Raw genomic sequence first — 5,791 nt, 5'->3', positions numbered from 1 at the left:
GCATTGGTGACTTGACACTGATTGAAGGGAAACAGGTTTCCTTGAATGATACTGAATTCGATTATGAATCTTTGGGAAAGACTGCTAATGATCAAACATATCAAGTCCCAAATAGATACGATTTCAGCAGTTTGAGGGAGCTTGACAGTATTGGACATAATGAATTGAAGCCTTTTCAAAATCAGTAGTGGACATATTCTGTTCTAAAACACTTGAAGTTGGAGCACACCGAAGTAGTTTGGTCTCCTGAAATCAGTACCCAGCTTCTTGATGTTTCAAGTTCTTTATTTGGCTTTTCCCTTATAGAGAGAACTCCTAGTGGCATTGACCAGCCAGGAACTCACCATATGTAGCATCAGCAAGCTCAACAGCCCATGATTGTTCTACCAAATTGCTGGAAAAGGAGTCCATTTCGACAAGTGGCACAGTTTTCATTAGTGCATTATTGAGGTGAAATTCCTGGAAAAATGTATGCATGTATACACGACTCCCATGTTGCAATGCCTCCATACCTTCAGCATGGAGTAAGGTATCTCAGAATGTGCTGCGGACTGTGATGCGTACATGCTGTAAAGCATACAAGCAGACAGATGTTCTCCAGTTTCATTGCAAGCATGATCTGGATCGAATATGGACACATGTGTAATCTTGAATGCTGATATGTAGCAGCATCTATTATGCCATTAGCCAAATTTTGTAACTTTTGTGGTCCTATTAATATTTCGTATTGTATTCAGGATGACAGAGTGCTTGATGCTTCTGGTGACGCATTGACAGAATGGTTATACCAAGATAGTTAGAAGTGAGCTTCTTCCGGTTAAAAGGAAGAGTGAGGCAATGAGCAGCAGTATCTATACTGCTAATAAACCTCTAGTTCAAAAGACACTAGCCAACGAAGCACAGAGTATAAATTTCCAAGTGGCAAAGCTCGCCTTGAGGGTTTATATGCAATAAACTCATCATACTTGATTCTAAGAAGAAAGTTGAAAGCACCTGAGGCTGCACTCCTAGTTACACTATCAGTCTTCTGCTTCAAATATCATAGTTAGCATCCATTCCAATCCTTAGAACCATGGATATTTCCCCAAGTTGATTGAGAGGTCTGGTTCCTTTAGACAAAACCATAACCGCTAGTGATTTTATGAAGAGTCCAGAATTTTAATACGTTGACGATCATGTTGCTCTTGTAGTTTGTTTCTTTGAGATGAAGAAGGGCCCTAATTTCAACCTTTGGAAGCATTTGAAGAGAGCCAGATTTATCAAGAGATGACATAGGAGGCAGACATGACTAAGTTCTCTGGAACACTTAGAAGTGTAAGTCAGAATTTCAGCCTTGCTGCAATATACGATGCCGAAATTGCCGACAATTCCGCCAACCTACAGAAAATTCCAATGTTTGATTTCAATGCTGATGAAAAACACATTGCTTTTGCGAAGTTCTCAGAGAAGCACTGATTATTCCATCTATTGTACGTGTGCGGCATGAAGTCCAACGACAGATTTGCTCCTCGAAGATGCCATGATTGAAATGAGGATGATGATGCTTTGGCTAGTGGGAACATTAAATCATTAGTTCTAAAGAAATCAACTAGGTAAAAGTTTGATTGATCTTGCTAAGTTCGAGACAACTTCCAGTGCTAACAGCATGTATAAGGCTGAACCTTTCTTCCCAGAGTCCATTGGGTTGGTGGATTTTGAAGACGATTTTACTACTTACAGTAAGTCGAAGCAAGTCAAATCCAGCAGTAGTGATGTTGGGACACAATGCAAATCAATTAGTTCCTTGAATTTAAACAGCAAAGTTGCAATCAAATATCCACTCTTCCTAATCCTTTACCAGCGCCAAACAGTTAATGGAATGACCAGAACGCAAAAGATAACCCTCTCCCAGGAAATGCAAGTCTCAAGAAATGAGGAACTGCCGACAGAATTGGGTAAGAATCGGGGCTTGCCACTGCCAGTAACTCGAATGACGTTGCTGATTCTGGATTCAGGTTAAAAGATTTAAATTTGAGAGTAAACATACTGTTACTCAGTTCAACAGAACACATCAACAAGCTTGCTTAGTTCAACGGAACAAACCAACAGAGGTGGCAGGTCCAAGTATCAGATGGAATGGGGTAACTTAGCAATGAGAACAAGTGAAGAATCTACAGATTGCCCAAATGTTTCCAAGATTACTCACAGATACGTTCCAGATTCTCAAAGATCCCTTCAACACTGTCGAGCTTGTCAAGAAGTAGGAGGGACTGCAGTAACTTCAAACCTTTGCACATAATGAACACCTGTAATTTGTCAGAACTGAGATGACTCCCTAGAACTTGCAAAATTTATACTCTCAAATGCAGTAGGAACAGAAAGTTGTACCCTCAGATCTGAAATTGAACCTCAAAGATCGAAACAGGTGATGATGTCCAAACACGACTCAAAAAATAAAAATAAAAAAATAAAGCAAGGAAGTTAAAGAATTCTAATACAAAATTACAGCTGGAGAATTCTGATTTGCAAGTTTTGTTCTGAGGCAGAAGAAATAAAGAAAATGAACCATAGTTTGAGACACGAAAAATGGAGTTTTGTCAAAGAAATTGGGCAACTTCAAGCAGATCAATGTGTTGACGTGAAAAGACATAGACAACTCCTTGCACCATAAACTTGAGGAGGAAGTCAGGCTGCTAATAGATGAATATGAAGGTACAGAAAGGCTTGAGGAAAAGGAAATCGCCTTCATTTTCGACTAGGATCTATGATCACCCTCCAAAGCTGAAACCAATTGGAGAATTAATGCCAAAACTCTTGGAAGTAATTCTGAATGTAGGGGATTTCAAGGAATCAGAAAAGACCTGGGGAATGCAGTGATATAAGGAAGCCCCAGAAAGCGCCAAGAGAGAGAGAGCAGAATGTATTTGGGGATTCAACACCAGCGAGACAGTCTTAAATCTCATTCCCAGGCTCTACCTCACTTCATGACAACCTCGCTATACACACCTTCTCCTCTATTTGCTTCTTTGATTGGGAACTTACTGTTTTAAATTGAATTTTTGAATCATTGTTCAACTAAACATTCTCAACTTTGAAAAATTCATCTTTAGATCTTCTCTAGGCAATAAAATCCAGATTTCAACACCCTTTTGCTGCCATTTTCCTTCCGGCACGCATTTTCACTATTTTATTTGATTTTCAACTGATTTTCTCGATTTTTTCTAAGCATGAATAAATTTTATGATTCCAAACAATGGAATTCATAGAACAAACTCATGCGAAATTAATTAGGGCTTTGGTGGGGGCTCGACATTTACGATACTCTCTTCAATATTGTTTGCTTGATATGCTGATTTTTTATTCTCCTTGATGACATACATGAATTCGTTTTATATTTATTGTTGAGATACCCTTGTTCCCATCGACGTGTGGATGCTCGCTAATCAGGTACACTCTCTCTACCACCACACTTTCCAAAATTTCATGAATATGCGTGCCATTGCCCTGTTTGGTGTCATACTTGATTGTCTTGATATTTATTTGATTGTTTGATCATATTTGATGAAGATGCATGTTGTGTGATACATCATCTAAACTAAGCATTGATGTTTTATAATAGTGCCTAGGAAGCGTTCAGGTACGCACCTTAACTCTTCTTTATTGTGATCTTATCTTGTCTAGCACACAATTTTTTTCGAAATCACCCTAGCTTACTTAGGCATCTACAATTAATCAATTAATTGCCACATTACCCTTAACTTAGTCAGTAGAGACCTTTTTAGGGCTTAGAGGGGTGCTACCTCCTAGAGGTACCTTCCCAATAAGTAACCTGATCCCCGGACCTAGACTCGGGTTTTTCAAAGACATGCTTTTTCCAAAAATTATGGAGTCACATTTAGGGTTTTTTCTTTCTTGTTTTATTTTCCCTTTAAAATAAAAATAAAATAAGTGGCGGCTCCAACTTTTCCAAAACTAAATAATTTTTCACAAATAAAAAAAAAGCGAGTCTCGCCAATCGAGTGGGGACGCACGTGAAAAATGCGGGTCCACAAATCTTATACTGGGGCATATTTCCCCCATTTTCTTTAAGTATCCTTGAGATTGAGACAGTGGCCAATTTGGTTTTAGATTGAGTACTAGCCCAGAGCTTCCGACGATCGACTGTATCAGGGCCCCCATATGGATTTGTTGAGATAGAGATGGATCACATCAGATTTCACTTGAGGAGCATGGGTAGATCCTTTAGCTAGATGTTCATGAAATGGATCTGTTTTCGATCATCATTGTTATCTTGTCGATTGGGTTATCCAGATGAGCACCATTTTGTGTACTTTGAGATTTGCTTTTAGATGAGCCACGATATACACACTTTGAGATTTACCTTTTGAGATTCGTTGACAGAGCAACTTTTCAGACATAGAGAGTTCTTTTAGTTTTGACTTTTCAGAGGTTTGTTGTGATGTATTCGGTTCTTGACCCATTGATTCTAGAAGATGATTGGTTTACTGGTTGTTTCAGTGTGAGCACCTTGGATACTGGGGCATATTTCCCTTTTGGTTTCAGTAGTCCGATCTTTGACATTTAGAGTATGGCTTTGAGCCAATTTATTTCATGTCCACTTTCGAGTTGGTCTTCTCTATTATTCCCTTCTAGGTCCTGACCCTCGTAGCCATGAGCTATCCATTCCTTCTAGACCCTGAGTCTTATAGCCCTGAGCTATCCTTTTTCCCTTAGGCCCTGAGCCCGCTAGCCCTGAGCTATCATTTCCTATAGACCCGGAGTCTTTCCAGCTCTTAGCTGAGCTTTCATCATTTGGTCACCCATGAGTGGTTTGACCTGGAGTTTGCGTATCGCATTCTCCTTCTAGCCGATCAGTCATAGAGCCCGGAGCTCATAGCCCTGAGCTATTCATCGACCCAGAGTCATTCTCCATCTCAACCCAGAGTCATTCATAGCACCCCGAGCCCTAAGCTCACGACCCGGAGTCATTTGCATCATTCACATCCCTGCGATGTTTCGTTTTCATCATTCTAGCCACTTGTGAGTGGCCTCGACCCGACACCTTGAGTAGGAAAGTATCCTGATCGGCTATCTATTTAGAGCCCGGAGCTCTCGACCCAGAGTCATTTTCCATTTTGACCCAGAGTCATTCTTTCCTAATTAAAACCCGGAGCTCTTGACCCAGAGTTATTTTCCATTTTGACCCAGAGTCATTCTTTCTTATTTAGAGCCTAGAGCTCTCGACCCAGAGTCATTTTCCATATTGACCCAGAGTCATTCTTTCCTATTTAGAGCCTAGAGCTCTCGACCTAGAGTCATTTTCCATCTTGACCCAGAGTCATTCTTTCCTATTTAGAGCCTAGAGCTCTCGACCCAGAGTCATTTTCCATTTTGACCCAGAGTCATTCTTTCTAGTTAGAGCACAGAGCTCTCGACTCAGAGTCATTTTCCATCCTGACCTAGAGTCATTCTTTCCAATTAGAGCCCTGAGCTTATGACCCAGAGTCTTTTGTCCTATTTTTGACCCAGTGTCGTTCATTTTGTCCATGATCTAGAGTTATTCATCTCATCCATAACTTTGAGTCATCATTTTCATCTCTTTCCATATTTGCGCTACTCATCACATACTTTCTCTCTTTACTGCCATTCCCCCACGTAGAGTTGTTCCATCCTTGTCGTTGCAGACTCATGTTCCGACCTTACTCTCGCCATGTGCTAAGACAAAATCTTTGGTCCTTCTTTAGTTCTTCGGTATAGTTCACTTCATTCCGCTCATTACTCGCGTTTTTACTCGCATTCTCTACACTCGTGA

General features: G+C 40.3%; 1 long non-coding RNA gene across 1 annotated transcript; it reads right to left on the bottom strand.

The window, feature by feature from the left end:
- Window positions 1–1,989: 1,989 nt before the first annotated feature.
- On the bottom strand, window positions 1,990–2,551 carry LOC117934231. Its single transcript, XR_004654449.1, has 2 exons — window positions 2,368–2,551; window positions 1,990–2,285 (listed from the first exon to the last, which is right to left on the bottom strand). It is a non-coding gene; the product is annotated as an uncharacterized LOC117934231 (long non-coding RNA).
- Between the last annotated feature and the right edge of the window lie 3,240 nt (window positions 2,552–5,791).

The sequence above is a fragment of the Vitis riparia genome, chromosome 16 (assembly GCF_004353265.1).
Source record: "Vitis riparia cultivar Riparia Gloire de Montpellier isolate 1030 chromosome 16, EGFV_Vit.rip_1.0, whole genome shotgun sequence".
Classification (NCBI taxonomy): Eukaryota; Viridiplantae; Streptophyta; class Magnoliopsida; order Vitales; family Vitaceae; genus Vitis; species Vitis riparia.
This window is presented reverse-complemented; position numbering and strand designations above follow the sequence as displayed.